Genomic DNA, 26,614 nt, shown 5'->3' with positions numbered 1-26,614 from the left:
GGAGAGACAAAGTAGGCTGCTCCATAAGGCACAGAGGCACAACTCACCCCACCTTGGTTTAGTCTGGTTCTTTCCAGGCTCCTCTGATCACATACTTCACTCCGGAGTCCCCTAGCGTGCAAGCAAAAACAGGCAATTGCCCCCCATCTCCCTCCATCCCCACACTGTTGAACTGATTCCTTGCAATTCCAATACAGTCCTTAGTACACCACAGAGTCTACTCTATGGCAGAGTGAAAACTACAAAATCCACAGTCCTTCAAGGTTAATCCCATTTTGGGATGCGCTAGAATGGGCATGATGAAACACATGCAAATCAGCAGGTGCTGCTGCTCCACTGTTCCAAGGGAAATTAGAATGAAAAGAAGAGCTCATGAAGAGCTGGTCATCTGTACACCTGGCATTTTTTCTGCTTTGATCTGTATATCCAATGTGTTCATCACAGGTAACTTCAAATCCTTTCTTATTGAATAGCTGTAATGTATAGTGTGTCAGGTGTTTTTTGAGCAAAGACTGAAAGAGCACTTCACTCCAAATTACATTCGGATCATATAACTAGATCTGGTCAAGAAGAGAGCACTGAAGACTGCTATGGATGAATATTAGCATATATATGATGAAACTGTCACCATCAGAATGATGAGACTTCTTACATTTATGAATTATTTAAATATACTTTGCTTCCATCTGATGAATCATTTTGAGCACATGGATTAGACACAAATTGTAATAAGTCTTGAAGAGGAGCAAAGCTATGTTGCCCAATAGTTGTTATATAGCTATTCTTTGTAATCCTTATTTTTTCTAGTGTAATCTGCTAAATATGACTCATTTCGATCAATTTTATCTCTTCCCTCATCTCCCCTACTAGCAACTCAGAGTGAGAGGTATACTTATTTTCTGACTGGGGAGATCAGCTCTGCTTAATTTATATGCGAGGTTGTTTATGCATTTCTTATGAAATTATGCTGATATTTCAGATCCATATAACACGACGGACAGCAGAAAATGGGACTTACTATGCAGCCTTTTGGAATTATTATTGCTGGGTTAGGGACTTTTCGAAATATGCATTACCTGTTCAGGAAATGTTTTTAAAACATGACCTGTAATAGAATATTTGGCCTTTGAACAATTATCCTAGCCCTTAAAAGCTATTGGTCTTTTTAGGGGCTTGTGAGTTTTTGGAGTTCTTACAGTCTATTTTGTAAATACCTAACATAGGACTTACCATAGATAGTTGGGGACATGTTAGGAGACTTTTGATTCCTTCATACCAGGATTCTAGAAAGAAGGGACCGTGATAACAGCTGATGATCCAGTTTCTCATCTCAGCGACACTGAGGCAACTTCTCTGAAGTCCGTGGTCTTACCTTGAAATGAGACTTTGGCCCACATGACGACAAAGCCACCACCATTTTTGTATAGACAGTTTTCCATATAAACTAGGATCTGAGGGCAGCTTATGGTCAGCAGATATATTAATATGTTAATGTTGATTTTACATTGATTGTAATAGTGATTTTAACTCATATTGCAATTTTAACCTTTCCAGGCTTCCTGGGATTTTTATGCATACACTTGGTCATCAAATCAAAGTTACTGTTGTAGTAGCAGCCTACCACAAAGACAAAAAGGCCTGAACAAGTGGCCAGAATCTTACTGTGCACTGATGCACTTTTTGGTTTCAGGAAGAACCACCAATTAATGACTGACAAAATCATGAAGAGTGGATCTAAAACTCTGAGCCAAACAATTATCCCAATTAGGGGTCTGATCTCGAGTGGTAGGTGCTGACTACTTACAATGCCCATTGATTGTAGCTCAGTGCTTGTATTCTTTGTATTATGTTTCCATTTTTCCTCTTTAGGAGAGATCCTCATTGCCTACAGATTCTATTTAAAAGTGTGATTTATTCTTTAAAAATGGCATTGCCCAGTTCTGCATTTCTTGTCTCTAAAACAAATAAAATTCAGGAGCCATACAATGTTCTTATTTATTTTATTTATTTTAATCAAAACAACCCAAATCCTTGTGTTTATAACCTTGAGTCTTGCAATCTCACCCTGGGATCTGAAAGTCAAGCTGATTCACAGATAACTTTCAATTATAGATAACATTTCTGTTTGAGGGTATGCAACAGAGTAGAATCTATGTGTGTCTGTCTGTCTTTTTTTCTTTTTCTGCCACAGCTGTATTGGCTCTAACATGAGTAAAAATAGTAAAAACTCACTGTTGCTAAAGAAAGCAGAAATGGCTGAATATACATAACGAGTATATCGTTGAGTAAAAAGCTACTATTTTTATAAAATCACTTATCTAAGCATAACTTGTGATAATAAAATCTCTTCTGATTCCCTGCATTATTACTTCTAAAAGTCTTGACTAATCACTCCCATTAAATACAAGCGAATGTGACTTTTTTTTGCCTTCAGTTGTCAATTCAGGTAACTGTACAGAGACTTGTGAAGTCTCAGTTGCTCTGTTTATTCTACTGTTAATCATATCAGGATACTACATATATCAAATTGTCCTAAAAATGGACAGATCAAACAACAAAATCAAATATGCTCTTAGTAATTAACAATTTCCTTGTGCAACAATTCAGGCACACATAATACATATTTATGTTGAATTGCTATTACAATAATACAGTAGTATAAGGGCCTTTTACAAACTCCAAATCTAGCCTGCTTGTTTCTTGGTTATGGCTAGGGCCCTACCAAATTCATGGTCCATTTTGGTCAATTTCACAGTTATAGGATTTTAAAATAATAATTTTCATGATTTCAGATATTTAAATCTGAAATTTCATGGTATTGTAACTGTAAGGGTCCTGACCCGAAACGGGGTAGTGGGGGCATTGCAAAATTATTGTAGGGGGGTTGTGGTATTGCCACCCTTACTTCTGTGCTGCTTCTGGTGGCAGTGATGCTTTCAGAGCTGGGCAGCCGGAGAGTGGCAGCTGCTGGCCAAGAGCCCAGCTCTGAAGGCAGCGCCATCACCAGCAGCAGCACAAGTACGGGTGGCATGGTATGGTATTCCCACCCTTACTTCTGTGCTGATGCCTTCAGAACTGGACCCTTGGCCCCTCAGCCAGCAGCCGCCACTCTCTAGCTGCTCATTGCCACTCTTGCTTCTGCTGGTGGTGCTGCCTTCAGAGCTGAGCACCTGCCAGCAGCCGCTGCTTTCCAGACACCCAGCTTTGAAAGCAGCACAGAAATAAGGGGGCAATACCACAACCCCCCTACAATAACCTTGCAATCCCGCCACAGCCCTCTTTTGGGTTGGGACCCCCAGTTTGAGAAATGCTAGTGTCCCTGACCCCTGTGAAATCAGTATAGTATAGGGCAGAAGTACATAAAAGACCAGATTTTGTGGTGGAAAACAGATTTCAAGTCCGTGATGCATTTTTCATGGCTGTGAATTTGGTAGGGCCCTAGTTATAGCCCAGGCTAGGAGTTGCAGTTCCTGGGTCTCTGCAGCACAGCATGCTGATAAGGGTGGAGTAGGCTATATAAGCAGTTCCCTGCAGGAATCAGTCAGTCACTTGAAACAGGATAAATAACTCCACAGATCTAGAGACAGTTAGTGGGCTTATGGACCTGGGGAAAGAAGCTTTTAACATTTACTAGTAGTGTAACTTTTGTTGATAGTTAAGATTTTGTGTTAGGAGCCCAGAGTAGGAGAGGGGCTTGAAATAAGATTATGACAGTGATCTGAGGTAAAAGGACAATGGGGCTGTAAAGTCCAAAGTGGACATCTGTTCAAATTTTAGGGGCACAAGGTGGAATCTCCCCTCCATGCCCAAAATGGGAGCTGAATGCAGACTCCCAGCAACTTGCCTGCACCCAAGGCAAGACTGGGGAAAGCTTGGCCTTGACTTATGCTTGGCTACAGTAGGTGGAGTTTGAGTTTAGCTGAAGAGCTAAATAAACAGGAGGATAATTTTAGTGCTTCTGAAATGAAATCTGCTTCCCAGGAGCCTGGAAACCCTGTGTGTCCTGGCTCTGCTGCAGCCTGTCAGGAGGGCTGCTAAGGAAGGAGACAAATAGGCATGTCAGTTGGCAGGGAACTTGGTTTCAGTTGAAAGTTCCTGCAGAACACTTGATTTTGATGAATCAAGATATTCTGATGGGAAAAATGTTCTGTCAGAAAATTTTCCACCAGCTCTAATTAATATACTAACAAGAGAAACTGAGGCAGCAGGTTTATTACCACAGCCAACAGGTGAGATCTCTCTCAGTAAACAAGTGTGAGATTTCTTTAATACCAAGGAGTTCAGATATTTACTACTGTATTCATGCTAAAAGAAATAGTTTATGAAAGGGTTTGAAAACAGCAAAGCATGTTTGCCAAGTTTACAAACTCCAAACTGCTCCTCTGTCATTGTTTTATGATTATATCTGTTTCCTTAATTTCTCTCCCTTGCAGATTACTAGACTTGTTCCCATGATGCTACTTGGAGAAAGCTTCCTGAGATGTGTTTTCTAGACTTAAGCGTTGCTTTCTTTCCCTGGCATAGCTTTGTAGCATTGCAGATTTCAGAAGAGTTTTCTGACATCTTTGCTACTGGATCCTTTTCTCAGCCAGGAACTGCCAGTCTGGTTTGCTTGACGTACGTTAGTTCTTAGCTTAAATTTAGTTCTCTTTTCTAGTCATGTTAAGAAAATGTACCTTCTTGATGGCTGATACCCAACAGATGAGCAATTCTTACTTCCGTTTAGTCCTTTACAAAAGAGAAAATATACTTTACATTGGTCCTTCAGAGGTGTGGAGAGTTAGTTTTCTGGCTGAAATCTTCAACTGTGCCAGGATTCTGAGTCTTGTTTGTTTTGCAGTAGTACCTAGAGGCCCCAGCTGAACTGCATTGTGTGGGTCATGTTCAGACAAAGAATCAATCAGACCCTGTTGTGACCCTAGACACCCCTATATTTATACCCTACACACTAATGCTATGTTTTCTTTTGTACAAAATATGTCTTGTGAGGTATCATTTGAAAACTAATAACATACTGGTCAACAATTTCATTGTAAAATATATATAACAATGTTTTATGTGAAATTTTGGATACTCACTGATATTATGCTTTTAAAGTCCATGACTAAAAGGTGTTTTAAACTAGGCATGTCAGGGGAGTTGATTAAAGGAATTTCTCCAGACAAAGGAAAGAGGCAGACACCTCAGACCATGTGGCCAAATTCAATGGGCAATTCATTTGTATCCGATGTTTCAGCAGGAAGAGATACTTTGTATAGTAGCAACCACCGGCGGGGGAGGAGCCAGAATGGAGCCTTATCCTCTAATTCTCATGGCTCCTTTACTCAGCATGCACTAATGAACGCTATCCGGGGGAACTCTCCAGATGAATACATTTCAAAAGTTCACTGAACTATAGAAAGAGCAGGAGTGAACCCTTAAGTGACCCTTCATCTTAAGGAGACAAAGAAACCAAGTGTTTTGGTCTCTGTGATGGGTGCTGGCCAGTAAAGGCTAGAAAGGAGACTGTGGCTGAGAGAAACCATCTTGAACAAAGACTCGGCCTTGCTAGATTAAGTTTTAGACTTTTAGATGCATCTTTTCACTTTTATTTGCTTGTAACCATCTTTATATTTCTCTTTTACCTGGTATCCCCTAAGCCATGCTCTTTTGCTAATACACTTGTTTTGCTTTCATTATAAATCATCAGTGCTGAGTGAGTTCAATAGTGTGTGCTTCTAGGAAGCTGACAGGTTGACATGTTACACTGAGTGTCTAGAGGCAGTGACACTAACACCCTTTCTGTGAGGGTCCAGTGAGAGGACCTAGTCCTTGCAGCAGGATGATTTTAGGGTGAATTTGGGGCTGGCAGGGTACTAAGGTCAGTCTTCAAGGAGTAACCAAGTTGGGCAAAGCCAGGGTGAAGCTTGTGGGCTGCTGGCAGGCTGTTGGAGTCAGAGCTTTGAACCAAAGCTGTATAGCCACGAGACATCCAGGGTTACAAGGCAGCCATTGACTGAACCCCTTACTGACCTAGGTGAAGCCCCAAACGTCATACATGCCCCAAAGAGCTTTATAGTCTAAATAGATGGGGTGGGAGAAGAACAGAGAGTTGGGGTGACCAAGGTCACACATCAGGCCAGTGGTAAAAGTGGGTATAAAACCAAGTCTGTTCAGCCCCAATCTGGGGCCCTTTGACCATGCTGACTCTCGATACCTTTGAAAATATATCCGGGAGAATTTGGAGGGTATCCTAGCTCAAAGACCTGCTTACTGGACAACACTTTGTTCTCAATTACACTAGTGTAAATTGTGAGTAAGACCATTTAAGTCAGTTGAGTTACTCTGGATTTTCACCTGTGTAACCAAGAGCAGATTTTGGCCCACCTTCACTTGGTTGTTTTTGCCTTGTTGCTGTTCTGTAATTTGCCTTTTGTCGTCTTTTTACAATTTGATAAAAAATGTTGTTTCTGGTCTTGAGAATTTGTATTTCAAGGGTTGGCCCAGGATAGCTTTTTAATTTTGAAGGCAGGAGGGAGAGAACTGACAGATCAGTGCAATGTACATGTGATAATGGGGGAAAAATTAATATTAAATCTGAAAGGAAAAAGGAGCATAGAAGTATTTTCAAATAGACCGCTAACCTTTGTCCACAAGTAACTAAATATTATTTGCTTACTAAGTGCCAACAGAGTGATTTGTATGGTACCAAATAAAAGTATCAAGACTGTTCCATACCAGAGAACTAAGACTCTGTTACTGTTTAGCTTATATGACTACTAAGAATGGGTCTCCATGGGAGTAAGAGTGGCAGAATCTAGTCCAATATTACCATGTGTAAAACTTCAATTTGCACCTGTTGCATGTGCCAGCTGCTGGCTAACTGTGCGTGCGCCACCGTCCTCTAGTACATAGCATGTTAGATCTGCTCAAGCCTGTGTGAGCAATACATTACCTATTTGCTGGTGACCTGAAGATGAGAGAGATCCAGATTTCACTGCACCTAAAATAGATTCTGTGTTTTGGAAGTTCTATGCTCTTTTTTCTTACCCAATAGGATGTCTGTGTGTGTGTGTGTAGCCACTGACTCATTACACAAGCAAAAGGATGCTTTCGTGCTGGCAGTTATCCATTTTCCACAGTTACCTGCCTGCACATAAATGCATATTTTGCAAGTGAAATTTAGGTAACTATATTTCAAAACATAGTTCTTATTATAAATGGGAGTTAAACACAAAACGAGGGGAAATTTATACTCCTCTGTGTTCACCCTCCCACTTTTAAAAAATTCCCTTTATGGCAACTCAAGGATAAAAATTGGCATACATTTTAATGGTGGTTGGTAACAGCTGGTCAAACTTTATTTTAGGTGTCCCATCATTATTAATATATTAGTTACTATAATAACCCTGATCAAAATAAATTCATCTGGGGCTCCCATCTTACATTCTTTTCCTGGAATTTCCTTGTAATTCAGCAAAATTGATGCATTCATTTGAGACAAAGTACTGTTAATACCTGGGTTAAACAAAGTGATTCTCTGTGTGTCTTTGCTGTGGGATATTAGCTGTATCATTTGCCTCAAAGTTGTACAGTCCCAAAGTAAATACTCAAAAATGTTAAAGAACTTCAAAGGATCGTAATGCCCAAGTAATCCAACAAGCATTAACAGTCCCCTTGCCCTGAAAAGAGAGCCATTTACATAACTAATTAGTTTACCATAGTAAATAATCCCCTGACATTTACAGTAAGTATCCATATTGGAGGTTGAAGTAAATATTATGTTGCATGCAAAGCTATAAATAGTAAAAATTTTGATGTCAGGCACAGGTTTAAAATACTACGGAAAATAGGAGAGCACTGGCTGTGTTGAAATGAGTATGCATGTCCACGGAGCACAGTTCAAAAGCTCATGGTTCCCATATACTAACAAGACAGGGATCAAAAGTCAGTGGTGTGTTTTTGTTAACTCAGAGGTTTTCAACACAACAGTATGTGCTGCATCCTTGTCCAGCTGGCCAGAAGAAAAGGGGCTTTTGCCCTTTAAGGGCATTACTATGCAACTAGAGGAAAAGGAAGTTTGCGCAGAGGGAGTGGATAGTTGCTGCAAGTGGATGGATCAGGTTGGTTGGAGTGGAGTCCCATGCAGCCCTCTCGCCTTCACACCCATGAAATCTGAAAAAGTTCCTTCATGATCCATACTGGGCATCATGCTAGTGACCCCTTTGTCGTTGGGACTGAAAAATAATTTCCCCCTCACAGTTGGCAGGGGTGGGCTTTTTCCCCTTCCCCACAGGAGGTTTGTGACCCAGTGAGGTAGATAGGGTAGTTAGGTTATAATGTCAAAATGGATTACATAAAACCTGTGGTGGTGCAGGTACTTGTTAGGGAAGGGTATTTGGATAAAATGGACTGGAGAAAGATTTAGAGGAAAGCATCCCTTAAAGGAGCTGAGTTGGGGGGACATGGAGACCCTGAGTCTAGTACAGCAGGGAGCCAGTTGCCCTCCTTTTACGGCACCCTTCACTGTCCTACTACGAGGGGAAAGTTGTGAAGTCCCAGAGACAGGATCGCTGAGACCAGTTTGGGGATTATGTGAAAATGATTAAAGAAAGGATGATGACCTGCTGAGCACACCCAGATATTTTAAGTGAATAAAGTTGCAGCCTAATTAAACCACATCTATTGCTTTCTATCTTTTCCCCAGCATGATTGGACAGTGAGGTTATGAGACAGTCTGAGCAGAAGTGAAGTGTATCTTAAAAACCATGAGGTTGACTTTTAGCTATTCCCAATTGGGAGGGAGCATAGTGGTTAAAGCACTGGGCCAGGAGCCAATGATTAATAGTTCTCAGTTCTGTTCACAGCTTTGCCAATGAACTTTATGAAAGTCATATGACCACTTTGGTGAAACTGAGATACAGCTTAGAAAGGGAGATAACATTGTACTTTTCAAGAGTGATGTGAAGCTTAATGAATTACAAGTTGTAAAGCAAGTTGAGGGGATTGGTGCTCGAGAAGTGCCAAGAATTATTATATGATGGCTAAAGCTGCAGGCTGAGAGCAATACTGATTGTACATGGACAATGAAAAACCATAGAACTCTAGGTATGCAGCTTTAGAAGACTATGCATCAGTGAGGGTCCCACTCAGTCAATAACTTTTTCCCAACACACACCTACAACCCTCCTTGCCTTTGCTGCAACTCCCAATTCCAACTAACTTTTCTGAGCTCAGTTACATGAACCAAATCTTTCTGGATCCCCAGTAATGAGCATTGTTTCCCCCCTTTCAGAACAAGCTCACTTGATGTCCCCCATACATAACAATACCAATTGCTGCAATTTTCCCTTGGTAGTAGAAACTCCTTAGAATCCCTTGTTGGTTTCTGTGGGAGGAACAGGAACAAGTAGACCAATGGCTGTACTTCTACATTCTAGAACCTTATTATCAAATGTAACCAGCTGCAAAGTTTTAACTGGAACATCATCTGTTGGGGGAAGTCTCCACTTAGGTCCCTATGCATTTTACTTAACTTAGGTTCTGCAAATCATTCATCTATATTGGGGATGCTTATAAACAGATGAGTAAGAATCAGAAAGCATAATTTATTTTCACTTTCAAAAAGCCTTTGACAAAGTTCTCACAGTCTTCACACATCAGAAACTGGCTAAGAGCCAAACAAAGATTAGGAATAAATTATCAGTTCTCATCATGACAAAAGGTTAAGAACTGGGTGCCCCAATGTTTTATACTTGGACCCGTGTTGACTAATAGATTCACTAGTGATATGATAAAGGGTTGAACCAGCAAGGTGACAAAACTTGCAGATAGTACAATTATATGGTTACTCAAGACTAAAGTCTGGGGAACTCACAGAGGACCCTAACAAAGCTAAGTAAATGGGTAGCCCAATGTGAGGTGAACTTCAATATTGAAAGTGTGAGGTAATGCACAATCGGAGAAAAAAATAGAAGTGCTCCTATGCAATGTTCAGCAGTGGTCAAAAAAGTAAAGAAAACAATAGAATGCATAAGGAATGAGATGAAGAAGAGGAATAGTGAAAATATTACAAAGGTATTATATAAAGAAATGGAGTTCAGAAGCGGAGCCCCCATCTCAAAAATGGATATTGGAGAAGTAGAGGGAGTTAGAGAATGGAAATGATTAGAGGCATGGAAAATCACATGAAGAGACTAAAAGGACTAAGACAGTTTTGCATAGAGAGCAGAGGAGTAAGAGGGGAATGTGTCAGAGGTATCCAAATAATGAATGGAGGGAAAGGTAAATTGGGCACACCAGTTTACCCTCTGACATAATACAAGAGCAAGGGGACAAAGAGCAAGGGAATGTTCCAGCTGTCTAAGCTGCTGGCAGGCAGCTCTAAACAAAATGAAACAAGTTGTTGCACAATATTGGAAAATATACAATGGAGAATTAATAAGGCTGAGATTCAGCAACGTACTTAAGTATGTGTATAACTTTAAGCGTGTGAGTAGATCTACTGAAGTCCGAGTTAAGTACCTGTCTGAACAGGGGTCTAATACGACATTAAAAAAAAATGCAAGGACACTCAAAGTTGGAGGAAAATGTGCTCCAGATAACATGGGAACACTAGTATTTAATTCCTCCTCTTTCTATTCCAGTACCTTTTCCTCAGACCATTCCTAGTTTGACCATTTCTTGCAGTGTGTATGTCAGTGGATTGCTTAGGCGATTCACTCAATGTGGATGTCTCTTGACTGCTGTATTAATTATGCTTGTAATCAGTTGGGGTGTGAAGATATTTTCTATGATGAAAACTTTGGTTTGTTTTTCATTCTCTTGTTGAGCTATGTGATAGGGTATTCTCCCCACACCACCCATGAAGGGGTTAAGGTGACTCAGCACAGGGCTAACTAACTTTGTAGGCTGCACCAGGGAGGAGATTTAGTCTTGAGTGACAAGCACTAATTGAAAATGGAGCCCATCTGTGCAGGAATAAGTAGGGGGTTGTGTAAAGCAGGAAGTGACAGCAGAAGGGGACTGCAGTGTGGAAGTCTGTAGTCACTTTCTGGGCCCAGCGAGGAGAGAAGGAGGAAGACTGCAGGGAAAGCAAAAGCCCTGGGATCCTGACCCTGGGGGAAGAGTTTATCCAGAGAGGTGATGGAGAAGAAAGTCTGCAGAGGAGGAAGCCCAGGGAAATGGCAGTGAGGGTTGAGACAGTGCAGATCTTGGCTGTTGATTGGGGGGTCCTTGGACTGGAATCTGGAGCAGCAGGCAGGCAGGCCTGGGTTCCCCTACCAGCCCCTGAGAAAGTGGTACAGTCTGGAATGAGAAGACTGCCTGGAATGGCACTCGGACAGCTGCTCCAGTGAGACTTTGTTACCCCAGAAGGGGAAAATTATATAGAGACCTGGCTGAAGGACCAGGCCACAAAAGAGGAAGCACTGTGACTTTTAGAGCTTAAGAAGGGCTGCAGTACAAATGAGTGAAGGAAGGTGGCATCAGAGGGGGTAGAGCTAACTCCCAGACACAGGACTAGCCACAGACCAAATGGCACCCCAGATGAGGAGCATCTTTGCCCCTGTCTTTGTTAAACTTTTAAATAACTTATTTTTCATTGCATTTGTAGCCCATTTCGTGACTTTGATGCATGATTTGCATGCATGATTTATCTCTGTCATATAGGATGATAAATTTGCATGCAAAGATCTGTAAATCTGTATTTATTCAGGCCACATCATATGTAAGCAAATAAAAAATTCATTTCCTCTAAGCTTATAGAAACTTTTTAATTTTAAGAATAACTGAAATGTACTAACATCAAGATATTGAACTGTGTATCAACATTGGGTGGACTAGTATTAAATAGCGTTACAGTAGGTGACAGCCTTAGAATGTTAACTCTCGTCCTTTAATTCAGAATGTCACTTCTCTCGTCTTTGCCCTCATAAGCTGAAGCACAGCGTCAGAGAGATCCAAAGACTGGCCAATGGCATTTTCAAACGATAAAATAGAAAGTGATGTCAGTCTCTCATTGGCCATTGTTGATCAAATATATGTTTTAATGAGCCTGAACTCTGAAAAGCTGTGCTCACTGCTCCCGACTATGATTGGCAGCTTGATCAGAATCTTCCAAGCTATCCACACATTAGGAAAAGTGTCCTTCAGCTCTGCATCAGGAATAAATTGGAGAAGTTGGAGTGGAGAGTGCTTCCCAGGTGGTAAAATGTGATGGATGTTGTCCAATTTGATATAGAGGTCTTTATGATTGATGTCCGAACCATTCCCCATGTGTCAGCGTCTGGTGAAGGTCTGTACAATTGTTCAAGAATGTTTTCCTATCCGCTGGCAGCTTATTAAGGTCATACAAAAAACCTCAGGTCTTTTCATGGTGCTTCATTTGTCCAAACTCTTCTTTGATGGATGCACGAACAGTGTCAATGAGCGAGCAAAACCACTCCCTCTTGAATTTTTCCTCCGAGATTCCCATCTCGTCATCTCTGCCCTCAGAACCAAACTGTTTCTTCTTCTGATGAACACAAGTTTCCTTGAAGACAGGCTCAACTCCTAAGTTTTCTGCCATTTCTTTGGCAGCAGTGATGGCATCTTCAAATCTGTTGTCTCTGTAGGCCACAACGAAATCAAGCAGTAGCGGTCGCAATGTCCATCGACTGAGTTTGTAATGCCTTGCTTACAACATTTACTTGCACAGGGTATAGTGCCAAACCACAGTTGAGACCAGAAATTTGAAATCAGTGATCTGGTTTGCCAGGCTTTGAGCGTCGTGTTGGATTCCAGCCTCGACTTTACTCAACTGCACCAGTTCCATCAGGGCATTGTAATCCTCAGTCACTTGGTACCTCACTGGCCTTACACTGTCAATGCGACTCGCCCAGCGAGTGTCACTTAGTGGCTTTATGGTCAGATTTGTAACATTGTCCAGATGTTCCACCTGATAGTTGATGCTGAAAACAGGATGTATATCCTTTGCTGTACTACAAAGAGAGATACTGAATCTAAAGAAGATGATGCTGTGTCTGACAGAACCAGGCTGAGGAAATAGCAGCCACAAGGCATGACGAAAGCTCTTGGATTCAGCACAAGGATTCTTGCCTGGATGCCACTGTTTCTTCCCTTCATGTTCACGCCATTGTTGTAGCCTTGGTTGTGACAGTGCTGAAGCTTTATTTTATTCTCATTCAAAACGTTCATACATAGTTCTATTTGACCTTTCCCAGTAGAGTCATTCACAGGTTGGAAACCGATAAAGTGTTCCTTTACCTGGATACTGCCATCCTCTTCGTCAACAAATCTTACTGTAAATGATATACTGTCACTGTGACTGACGGGAGTGCAGTCAATTATTACGGCATAATACTTCACTTTGCCAAGCAGCCTCAATACGTTATCAAGCACCTTCCTTGGCATAAGGTCAATCAATTCGTTTTGAATTGTTTTGCTGCAGTAATGGTCCATAGCTTCTTTACAAACTACTTGATGTAGGTGCTCAAGCATGTCATCATTGTATTGCCCAGCAAGCTCTACCAAACCGAGGAAATTATCATTCAGTGACATTAAATAAGTTGTTTATTAGTTGCTACTTACACTCTTCAAGTCTTAAAAGGCAAGTACACTTTCACAGTTACACAACAAAGCAAGGCTCACAATATCATAGCTGGGCTCTCACTTCAGTTTGTTCTTGACTGTCTCTTATATAGCCATGAGGGCATGGCTGACAACATTCTAGGAAGTTCGAGGAAAATGTAGTTCTCAGAAAGTCTGGAAGGTTCCACAAGATTCTACAAAGGTCCAGAACATTCTAGGAGGTTAGTGGAAAAATAAATCCACATCTAGAGTACCCGAAACATGTTACTTCAAACATTCTATTTTCCCTTTTGTCACTAACAACAAAAACCTAAATCCAGCCCTGGCCAGACACAGCCACAAGAGGGCACCCGAGCAAGGAGTAGAACCCTGCAACAAGCTGCCTTTTGGGGGAACACTTTTTCTAATCTTGGTGTTTGTTTGTGCAGGTGCAGTGATTACTACAATTATAAGCCAATGTTTTGATACTATATAATTGTTGCTTTTGTTTGTCAGTTTTATGTTGGCCAAGTAGGTGACATAAAACTTCTTAGCTTTGTTGTTAGAATTATGTGTTCTATCGCAATTCGTCTTGTATGTTCTTTGTTAGTCTATTTTACTCTTCTAGTGATGGTATATTTGCATTTCTAATGCTCGCTATGTGCAGTTTGTATATGTAACTCCTCTTTGTTTCACTGATTCATTTGAAATTACAGTGATTACACTGATTGTATGTATAGCTATCCGTAGGGTGATGCAAATTCATCCTATGATTTACTCACAAGGGGCAAAAATCACCTAGGCACAAAGGGCTAGATCCACAAAAGGACTTAGCTGCTGAATATCCACTTTAGGCACCTAAATCCCAGAATTGGGCCACACTGGGATTCACAAACCTGTAGGCACCTAAATTTGCTTCATGCCTATGTTTTTGCAGTGAAAGTTCCTTAAGCACTTATGTTTCTACCTTGAGCATATGCACTGTAGCCCCATTCCAGGGGTCTGTGTGCCTAAGCCCCAGAGCTATTCATGACCTGGGAAAATTGGGTATTCCTCTGCCCACCTCATCTGTGGGACCTTAGCCAGTAAACCTGTTCAGATCTCACCTACTGGACTGGGTCACTATAGATGAGCTTACCCAAAACAACTGGGAAGCGGAGGACCTCCTTCATAACTTTTAGTCCAGTGCTTAAGGTACTCAGCTGAGATGTGGGAGCCCCCTAATTCAGGTCCCCCATCTGCCTGATGGAGAGAAGAGATTTAAACTGGGAAGTACCACCTCTCAGGTGAGTGCCCTAACCACTGGCTATGGAATATTCTGGTGTGGGGCTCCCACGGTGTCTCCTGTTAGAAGCTGTCCACTGTGGATATTGGAGCAGGGACTGGATCCTGGGTCTCCCATCTACCGCGTGAGTGCTCTCACCAGCAGGTGTGTGTATCTCTCTCCCTCTCTCTCTCTCTCCGATTCTTTCATTATTTAATCCAAAGTGGAACAGGAGAAATTTAGGGAGCCCTCTCCACCTCCCAATTTAAAATATCCAAAGGTGCAGATTGTCAGGTGGATGGGGGACTTGAACCCAAGGTCTCCAACATCCCAGGGGAGTACTCTAGCCACTGGGCTAAAAATTATGAGGAGGTGGTCGACCTTTATGCTAAAATGGCTGAACCCCAAGAGATCCTTTTGCGGCTGAGAATCCCGAGCAGAGGGAGGGGCTTCCCTTTTGTTGCCAATACCTATCCCCAAGAGAGGGGCTTGGCATTTCCCATTGCCTAACTTAGGATAGGAGCCAACTCATGTGCTGGTTTTTGTGAATCCCATTCTGAGGCACCTATCTCTCCCCAATTATTGTCTATAGGGAGCCTAGTTGCCTAACTTAGGTTTTGTGGATCCCAGTGACTTTTCAAGGCGCTGAGTGTTTAAGTGTGGCAATAGATTCCTTTGTGAATCTATCCCCAAATCTTTAAATACTGCATAGAGGCTTCATGATGGTGGCAGGAGGGCTGCTGTCTCAGTGACCACACATGGGTGTTTGTGTACCTCCTATGCATTGAGGGAAAAGGTCTCAGCACCAGCCTTGCATAAGCCAGTATGGAAGGCCACATTTCAAACCTAAAAGAAAAGGAGTACTTGTGGCACCTTAGAGACTAACCAATTTATCTGAGAAATTGCTCAAATAAATTGGTTAGTCTCTAAGGTGCCACAAGTACTCCTTTTCTTTTTGCAAATACAGACTAACACGGCTGTTACTCTGAAACATTTCAAACCTAGTTTTTGTTCATAGGTTGGAAGAAAGAAACAAGCTTTCCTACTTTTCCAGCTTTCAATTGGTTTCTTAACTTCAAATGAAATAATCATTTAGCTGAATGAGTTGAATAAACTGAAATGAAGAAAATATTCTCTCTATACTGCAGAAAAGGCTACTGCTGTCAAGAGCTGGTTCAGCACTTTCAACAAACTCTAGTTGCAGGTACCTAATCAGTGACTTCCACCAGTTCAATGGTTTGATTTTCTTTAATACTGAGCGTCAGACATGTACTGCTTAATATTTTTGTGCTTAATTTAAATGATTTTAATAAATTGTGGAAAGTTTAGGGCTTAATGTAGGTTGTCGATTTCACATTTAATTAGTTTTATTTTTAAAAAGAAAATCTGTACTTAATTTAAATCCAATTTTTAATATCTTTAAAAATCTGTTATCCATCCTGCACTTAACCAACCAGTCACACAACCTTCATCCTCCTTACCTGGGTAGGTGAGTTAAGCTTGTCACAGGTGGCTTTGGAGTCATCTCCCATTAAGGGGCAAATCACCCAGTATTACTTATTTATTCATTCATCATTGTGACACTGTTGATGGGGCATTAATTATATCCTTAATACTGTGATTGAATTAATGTAATAAATAATTATCTTTATAAATTTGCAAGTGTTTGTTTATGCTCCAACCATTCTGAGGTTTTTTTATTAGAAATTGAAGTTTCCTGCTCTTTCAGTTGAAGCCTGTAAGTTTATCAATGGGATGGTCTAAGCCACCTAAAGTTTGGTCAATGTGAACTTTATCAGATGGATGGGTATTCAATTTGGAGTCTCATGATACTGACAAGAATAGTGCCTGTGAAGTCAAGGAGAAATAATGTGTAGCATTTCAGTGTCCTTAAACAACCTGTATGTTTCAGAAAATATCACCGAGATTTACTGGAGAGAGAGATGAAGGAAAGGCTGGGGATATCATTTGTATCTTTCAAATCACTAATGAGCAGGATGGAAATCATAGAATATCAGGGTTGGAAGGGACCTCAGGAGGTCATCTAGTCCAACCCCCTGCTCAAAGCAGGACCAACACCAACTAAATCATCCCAGCCAGGGATTTGTCAAGCCTGACCTTAAAAACTTCTAAGGAAGGAGATTCCACCACCTCCCTAGGTAACGCATTCCAGTGTTTCACCACCCTCCTAGTGAAAGTTTTTCCTAATATCCAACCTAAATCTCCCCCACTGCAACTTGAGACCATTACTCCTTGTTCTGTCATCAGCTACCACTGAGAACAGGCTAGAGCCATCCTCTTTGGAACCCTCTTTCAGGTAGTTGAAAACAGCTATCAGGTCCCCCCTCATTCTTCTCTTCTGCAGACTAAACATCCCCAGTTCCCTCAGCCTCTCCTCAAAATTAATGTGTTCCAGTCCCCTAATCATTTTTGTTGCCCTCCGCTGGACTCTTTCCAATTTTTCCACATCCTTCTTGTAGTGTGGGGCCCAAAACTGGACACCGTACTCCAGATGAGGCCTCACCAGTGTCGAATAGAGGGGAACGATCACGTCCCTTGATCTGCTGGCAATGCCCCTACTTATACATTCCAAAATGCCATTGGCCTTCTTGGCAACAAGGGCACACTGTTGACTCATATCCAGCTTCTCGTCCACTGTAAGTCCTTTGAAGTCTCTCAGACTGAGTGGTTTGAATATTTCCTACCTATTCCTTCTGCTGCTTTTCTTTTGAGCAGTGCCAGTACATCTGAAGTACTAAATAAACTTTATCCTTCAGCTTCAAAAAGGAAGAATAGTTGTAGAATTGCTTGAAAATGTACACTAATAATATTATATTCTACATTTCTCTATTCTGAGGACCTAAAATCCAAATGTGACTGAATTAAGTGAACTAATTTGCTTATATTTTTTATTAAATTTCATAAGACCCCCATGAGGCAAGTAAGTTTTATATCCATTTTCTAGGGAAACAGACAATTGGTGATTCTGAGCTCATATTCGTTGCTTGTCCAAACTCACCCTACAAAATTTTGCCAGAGTTAGACCTTTTTCCTTGTCATGTATTCACTAGTAACAGTTACTGTCTGACAATATAAATGATGTACTTTGACAATAACTGTATTTTCTATGATTTATACGTGCTATTGAATAAGAGTAATTATTCTGAACAATAAAAAGGTGATTTGCCCAATACAACAAAAGAATATACAAATGGGTTCTATGCTATGTATACATCACGAGGATGATATACTGTAGATGGTTACTCCATAAGGAAACCCCCTTTTCAGTAAACACTGTGTTTTTAAAGTACATGGACTACTGAGGATTTCAGTTTATATGAATCTTTCAGAGTAACATGCCTAAAACTGATCATGTATTTCAAGTATCTCCACAGTTTGGGATGTTAAGATCAGAGATTTTTGATTGACCTACTATAGTAAATGGTGAGCCATGAAATATAGATCTGGGATGGTTCTGAATAATCTCAGTCCCCAGGGATGCAAAAGGGGAGGGGAGTTCAGAACCATCTTTATTTGATGTAAATCCCCATTTGGAGACTAGAAGCTGCTTAGTTAGTATCACAGCAATCATTTATACAATAAAAAAATCTTCTATTTGAACTGCTGCATGGAAGCGACATCACTACATCAATTAAGTCCAAGCTATTCCATTTCTCAAAAATGATCAAAACGTTATGTAATAAGTAGGTATTTATTATGCTTCTTAGGAACTAGTTAGTTCATAGAATGGTGGTGGAATGGGGTGGGATGATACAAACATTGGTCACAGTCAGGACATAATATCAAGATGCTTCACATGGGGATATAGACAGTAGAATGCAAATTTATTTAAATCCATTTATCTTAAAACTGCAAGTGATTTCCTGTTTCTTGTCTCCCCTGGCATTGACTCCCACTTACATGAGCTTCTGGTTATCTGAACAAACTTCATGTCTCCATGACTGTTATGAAATTATAGATCATATACTATATAGGATCCTACCGTAGTAAAGCATTTGTTCAATCCAAAATGGCACAGGAAAGAACATGTACATGTACATGCATATGCAACCTAGACTGACTGACTACTTAATGTACTTGGGGTCAGACTTGAGTTTGTCCCTTTGCACAAGAAGGAGGACTAGAAGAACAGGAAATAATAACACAGCATGAAAGCATATATTACATGCCAAGTACTTCATAACAAATACTCTTCCCAAGCACCTGGCAAGCACAAGTCATTCATTTTCCAAATGTCACTGGCTAGTCAGTTCCTCAGGACATTCCCTCCTAACACAGGGATAGTTGATAGGTACAATGTCAGAATTTGGCCTCCAGCCTTGTTCTGCTGCCATGCGTGCAAACTAAGGACAGAACTACAGTGTGATTCTGTTTTTGTCTTGCAGGTGGTAACTCTTTGATGATATCCTTGATGTTTTTTACTTTCCCATTAATGTAACACAGCGTGTCAACAGAGCTTTGATAGAAGCATATTTGGAATATTGAAAATATCTTTTAGGTGCCTAGACACAACAACTGGCTCCTGGTACAGTATGCAAAATATTAGTGGTATGCTGTAGTCACCTAGCTTTTAAGGAGAGTGAAAGCACACACAGCTGCAATGGATTGGGAATGTGTCGTGTCTAGAGTACGCCAATGCAGAGGGCAATATGGGAAACACATTAATGTTTCAAACCTGCTCTCTGGAGTGACTTTAGAATGCAGCAGACCTCCATGTTTGTTACTGGCTGACCTAATGGGAGTTGCTCTTCTAGCTCACTAGGCAGAGGGTTAGAGATTTGTGCTTTTGAGGTAAAGGTCATGAAATCCATTCCAGACATCACATATGCGCTGTGGCTTCTTTCTGTGTATAGTAGGAGGCTGTGGCTACATAAACTGAAGATTTTGAAGCAGTGTTGCAGAAAAAGACAGCTGAAGTTCTGCACCCCAGTTGTATAATTTTCACCCCCAGTTGTATAATTTTTGCTTTGATTGCCAGTAAATTTTGGAATTAGTTGTAACTTAGAAACCATTGCATAACTGGTGGATGCTCTCACTCCTGACTTATGCTTTAAGTTAGTAGGATGCAGAGAAGTACACAGGTGCATTGTCTGTTGCTTTATTTCAGATTCACTCAGTTATAAAAAGGAGTTCAGCCCAATCTGTTCATCCCAAATGACAGCCATAGTTACTGAAAGAAAAGCAAATGTAGAATAAATGTATTTTAAGCCATAGAAAGTCGCATTGTTTGAATTTATTTTTAATAGCAAGCAATCAAAGATTGGTCCATCGGTTCAGGATCTCAATCGACTATTCTGTCATGTCCCGTAGAGAAGACAGCTGTATATATGATATACAAGCTATAATGTTTTTCAGTAGGTTACCCATATATAACTTCTCCAGCCAGTTTTTGAGTTGAAAGTGTATCTTCAATGTTTAGAATATTACTTCATGTACAAACAGTATTTGAATTTCTTTGGTTCCATATATGAAACCTAAAAACTTTGATTGCTTGCTATTAAAAATAAATTCAAACAATGCAACTGTCTATGGCTTAAAATACATTTATTCTACATTTGCTTTTCTTTCAGTAACTATGGCTGTCATTTGGGATGAGGAGATAGGGCTGAACTCCTTTTTATAACTGAGTGAATCAATCAGGTACTGCTTATGAGGGACACTGAAAGCTATTTTCCCTAATTATTACAAAGTGTTTTTGTTCACATATTTGTACATGCAATTACAATCCATAATATGGAAACCACAGCCAGTCCATTTTCATTTATATGGGTCACTCCAGATTTTCAGTTTGCATAATTATTAAAGCCGCTCCAAGACCAATGAGGAGCAAATAGCTGTAAGGCAAACATGACTGATACATAAAAATGGTGGTTGTCTGTATATTATGCTTATGTATCTATCTTATTAATCTACCTACCTACCCATCTATCATCACTGTATGATGTGAGTGCCTGATCTCCTGCTAACGGATGAAGACGTGCACATGCTCATCCTCTGTGATCCCTTAGTTGCCTTCAATGCTGTTAGTTTGTAAGATCCACCCATTGTCCCTAGCAGGGGTAAGTAGAATTTTTTTAAGTGCTCTTGCTGCTTGAGAGGCCCCAAAAAAGTAGTACTAGGCAATTATTTGTCTGCCTCAAAGTCACTCTCATGCAAGGTAGCACATGGTTTTATCTGGTCACCTTGCCTGTATGGATCATGATGCCTGTAGTATAAAATCACAAAAAGAAAAGGAGTACTTGTGGCACCTTAGAGACTAACAAATTTATTTGAGCATAAGCTTTCGTGAGCTACAGCTCACTTCATCGGACGCATTCAGTGGAAAATACAGTGGGGAGATTTATATACATAGAGAACATGAAACAATGGGTGTTACCATACACACTGTAAGGAGAGTGATCACTTAAGGTGAGCTATTACCAGCAGGAGAGCGGGGTGCGGGGGGAACCTTTTGTAGTGATAATCAAGGTGGGCCATTTCCAGCAGTTGACAAGAATGTCTGAGGAACTGTGGGGAGGGGAATAAACATGGGCATTTACTCAAGAAACTCCCTGAAAAAGCACAAGAACGAACCCGCACAGATATACCCCTGGAACCCCGACCTGGAGTATTCTATCTGCTACCCAAGGTCCATAAACCTGGAAATCCTGGACTCCCCATTATCTCAGGCATTGGCACCCTGACAGCAGGATTGTCTGGCTATATAGACTCCCTCCTCAGGCCCTACACTACCAGCTATCTTCGAGACACCACTGACTTCCTGAGGAAACGACAATCCATCGGTGATCTTCCTGAAAACACCATCCTGGCCACTATGGATGTAGAAGTCTTCTACACCAACATTCCACACAAAGATGGACTACAAGCCGTCAGGAACAGTATCCCCGATAATGTCACGGCAAACCTGGTGGCTGAACTTTGTGACTTTGTCCTCACCCACAACTATTGCACATTTGGGGACAATGTATACCTTCAAATCAGCAGCACTGCTATGGGTCCCCGCATGGCCCCACAATACACCAACATTTTTATGGCTGACTTAGAACAACGCTTCCTCAGCTCTCGTCCCCTAATGCCCCTACTCTACTTGTGCTATATTGATGACATCTTCATCATCTGGACCCATGGAAAAGAAGCCCTTGAGGAATTCCACCACAATTTCAACAATTTCCATCCCACCATCAACCTCAGCCTGGACCAGTCCACACAAGAGATCCACTTCCTGGACACTATGGTGCTAATAAGCGATGGTCACATAAACACCACCCTAAACCAGAAACTTACTGACCACTATACTTATCTACATGCCTCCAGCTTTCATCCAGACCACACCACATGATCCATTGTCTACAGCCAAGCTCTATGATACAACCGCATTTGCTCCAACCCCTCAGACAGAGACAAACACCTACAAGATCTCTATCAAGCATTCTTACAATTACAATACCCACCTGCTGAAGTGAAGAAACAGATTGACAGAGACAGAAGAGTACCCAGAAGTCACTACTACAGAACAGGCCCAACAAAGAAAAAAACAGAACGCCACTAGCCATCACCTTCAGCCCCCAACTAAAACCTCTCCAACGCATCATCAAGGATCTACAACCTATCCTGAAGGATGACCCATCACTCTCACAGATCTTGGGAGACAGGCCACTCCTTGCTTACAGACAGCCCTCCAACCTGAAGCAAATACTCACCAGCAACCATACGCCACACAACAGAACCACTAACCAAGGAACCTATCCTTGCAACAAAACCCGTTGCCAACTGTGTCCACATATCTATTCAGGAGACCCCATCATAGGGCCTAATCACATCAGCCACACTATCGGAGGTTTGTTCACCTGCACATCTACCAATGTGATATATGCCATCATGTGCCAGCAATGCCCCTCTGCCATGTACATTTGTCAAACTGGACAGTCTCTATGTAAAAGAATAAATGGACACAAATCAGACGTCAAGAATTAGAACATTCAAAAACCAGTTGGAGAACACTTCAATCTCTCTGGTCTCTCGATTATGGACCTAAAGGTGGCAGTTCTTCAACAAAAAAACCTCAAAAACAGATTCCCACGAGAGACTGCTGAATTGGAATTAATTTGCAAACTGGATACAATTAACTTAGGCTTGAATAAAGACTGGGAGTGGATGGGTCATTACACAAAGTAAAACTATTTCCCCATGTTTATTCCCCCCCTCCACCCCCCACTGTTCCCCAGACGTTCTTGTCAACTGCTGGAAATGGCCCACCTTAATTATAACTACAAAAGGTTTTCTCCCCGGCTCTCCTGCTGGTAATAGCTCATCTTAAGTGATCACTCTCCTTACAGTGTGTATGGTAACACCCATTGTTTCATGTTCTCTATGTATATAAATCTCCCCACTGTATTTTCCACTGAATACATCCGATGAAGTGAGCTGTAGCTCATGAAAGCTTATGCTCAGATAAATTTGTTAGTCTCTAAGGTGCCACAAGTACTCCTTTTCTTTTTGCGAATACAGACTAACACAGCTGCTACTCTGAAACCTATAAAATCACATGTAGGACTGGAAGGCACCTCAAGAGGTCATCTAGTCCATCCCCCTATGCGAGGCAAGATTATGTATACCTATTAAATATGCTTTTACACCTGTCTCCATCTCTAATCACTTAACCTAGTTAGTGCAGATGAGTGACTTATCCTGACTCTGAGACTAGGCCTTGGTTGAGGACTAATTGATTAAAGCTCAGCTCAGATAAATCTGAGGGGACTGGTTGAATGCTGTTTTCTGGAAGGATTTCTTGACTCTGCAGCTCATTCCTTCCCCTTGGTTCTAGGGTTGCTTATCCTTCGTGCCTATTGGAAGGCTCATCTCTTCTCTCAGCCTTTCAGGAGGAGATGGGTTGAGAGATGAATGGTCCCATGTGGGAAGTTGTTATCTGATGGCATGACATGCTTAGAAAGAGTACTGCTTGTGGCCACATTTTTATATATTGTGATACAGCATGGTCAGACGGCAGCAGGAGAGTGTTAGAAGGGAGCCTTATTCCTTGTAGAGGGAAGAAAGTTTGTTATAGATGAATTAAAGCATCTGAAGCCAGTCACCTGATAAAACCCCCCTGCTTCAATCAGACAAGGGAAGGAGTTGAAGCAGAGCGGATTGGTGTTGGAGCAGAGAGCAGTTTGGAGGGAAGCAGAGGAGAGTTTGGAAAAGTGCTGTGGTGGGCTAAGAAGACCAAGACCCTAGGTAAAGGGACACCTGGTTTGTGCAAAGGGAGGGCAGGAAGCCCCACAAACTGAAGGGCAGGAGAGGGAAGTAGCCCGGAGGAAAGAAACGCTAGTTCAAGCGGTTTACTGCTATCCCTAGGGCCCCTGGGCTGGGACCTGGAGTAGAGGGCGGGCCCGGGTCCCTCCTGCTCTACTCCCCTCCTCTAGTACACTAGTGGGGCAGTTAATACCCCAGTTCAGGGGTGAGAAACAGTGCCCTGAACCCTCCCCAAGAAGAGAGAGCACGAGACCCATCAAAGTTGTGGCAGCAATTTGCCACACGTGGTGTGAGAAGTGGGATCTACGCGCTGGGGACTTAAACCAGGGTTAGCCAAAACCCTCCCGTCCCTAAGATGGATGACGTGGTCAAGGCCCTAATACAAGCCACCGCATCCCAGCAGGAGGCTACCCAGGTCCAAGCAACCGCCCAACAGGAGGCAACTCGGATGCAGCAGGAGACTAATAGTCTGTTGATGAGTCAGGCTGCCCAGGACCGAACCCTGCTGCAAGAGCTGATGAACAAGATGAAGGCCCTTACGGAGCTGAACTGAGACGGGACCCGGACCATATGGGCCATCCACTGCCTACAGAAAATGACACGGGAGGATGATGTGGACGTATACCTCCTGGCTTTTGAAAGAGCAGCCCTGTGGGAGGCCTGGCCCCAAGATCAGTGGCCTGGTATCCTCACCCCGTTCCTGTGTGGGGAGGCCCAGAAGGGCTACTACGATATGGCCGTGGAAACTGCAGCAGATTACCCCCAGCTGAAGGCAGAGATCCTGGCCAGATCCGGAGTAATGAAGGCATTGCGACCCTAGAGGTTCCATGAGTGGCAGTATATGTAGGACAAGACACTCCGATCGCAATTGTTTGACCTGATCCACCTGACCCGGAAATGGCTGCGCCCTGAGGCCCTCAGCTTTGAGAAGATGATGGAGCTCCTGGTACTGGACCGGTATATGAGGGGGCTACCACCAGGCCTCCGGGCTTGGGTTGGCCAGAATGACCCTTTCACCTATGATGAGTTGGTCTCCCTCGTGGAAAGACAGCTGGCAGCCCGCAAACTGTTCCAGACCCCAGGGGGTGAGACATGGCAAACCAGGAAGCCAGTCCCAAATCCAAGGCCCCGGATTGTTGAGAACTCCAGGAGAACCATAACTGGGAGGAAAGACACTGAGGAATGGCCCAAGGCCAAGAAGGGACCTGGAGGTTTGGGACGAGAGGGCTGGGGGGACCGGCCAAATAGCCCCAGGCAGAAGGCAGCAACCAGAATAAGGGGGTGGTGTTATGAGTGTGGGGAATTGGGGCATATAGCAGCCCAATGCCCCAACAGGGAAGAGCCTATGCAATGTAATCTGGGGGATCATGGGGAGCAATGTGGCCTAATCGGCCTGGTAAGGGTTGCAATGACCTCACATGGGTATACAAGATCAGTAAAAATGAATGGAATCAAAACCATAGCATTAGTAGATTCTGGGATTGCTGTCACGCTGGTTTTGGGGAAGTTGGTGGTGCAAGACCAACTAACCTGGGCCAAAAACACAGGGGTAACGTGCGTTCATGGCACTATAAATTTCTACCCCACAATCCTGGTACGGATTGAGATCCAGGGGAATACTACCAGGGTGACCGCAGGGGTGGTCCCCAGCCTCCCCTACCCTGTCTTAATTGGTAGGGACTTCCCCGGGTTTGAGAGCTTACTCCCACCCCAATAGAGCCAGGGGAGGGTAGCAACCCCTAGGCTGAGATGGAGGCACCTACAGATAGCCTCACCCCAATATTTGCCGAATTTGCCCCAGAGTTATTCTCATCCCCCGGAAAACCCTGAAAGTCTAGGTGGGAAAGGAGGGCAGATAAAAGATTAGGGACCAGGATTCTAGCAGAGCACCAGAAAACCTCCCTTGTTGGTAGGCGAACCCGTTCAGGAGACCAGGAGATAATTCAGGCCAGTGAGGACTCGGAGGCAGTTCCTAGCTCAAGTAGGAGCAATCCAGGGGGCGAAGTAGAAACAGGCCCCCTGGAATTAGGTCAGATTGGTACCACACGTGAGAATTTCGAGCAGGACCAAACCAATGACCCGCTATATGCGAATGTGAGGTAATGGAAGTAAATGGGGTACCCGTGGAAGGAAAGACCAAAGGCCCAAGGCCATATTCTGTGCTCAAACGTGATCTGTTGTACAGGATAGCGCAAATACGAGGGGAAGAAGTAGAGCAACTCTTAGTTCCACAGAAACACACAAGGGCAGTACTAGAGTTAGCTCATAGTCATCTATTTGGGGGACATCTAGGAGTAGACAAGACACTGGATGGAGTCCTAAGAAGGTTTATTGGCCAAGAATATGTGCAGCGGTCCAGCGCTATTGTGCCTCCTGCCCTGAATGCCAGTTGCATAGCCCCCGACCTCACTTGCGGGCCCCATTAGTACCTTTACCTATTATTGAAGTCCCTTTTGAGAGGATAGCAATGGACATAAGTGGGCCCGCTGGAAAGATTGGCACGGGGCTACTGAAACGTACTAGTCATCC

At 42.4% G+C, this 26,614-nt stretch overlaps 1 long non-coding RNA gene across 1 annotated transcript in view; it reads left to right on the top strand.

Annotated features, from left to right (window-relative positions):
- Positions 1 to 262: 262 nt before the first annotated feature.
- Positions 263 to 26,614, top strand: part of LOC140906601 (uncharacterized) — a 49,806-nt gene continuing 23,454 nt past the window's right edge. The window contains exon 1 of the long non-coding RNA XR_012157163.1: positions 263 to 444. This is a non-coding gene — a long non-coding RNA (uncharacterized lncRNA). The remainder of the gene's footprint in view (positions 445 to 26,614) is intronic.

Source organism: Lepidochelys kempii, chromosome 2 (assembly GCF_965140265.1).
Source record: "Lepidochelys kempii isolate rLepKem1 chromosome 2, rLepKem1.hap2, whole genome shotgun sequence".
NCBI classification, from domain to species: Eukaryota; Metazoa; Chordata; order Testudines; family Cheloniidae; genus Lepidochelys; species Lepidochelys kempii.
Note: the sequence above shows the minus strand (reverse complement) of the source record. Positions and strands in the feature narration are given on the sequence as shown.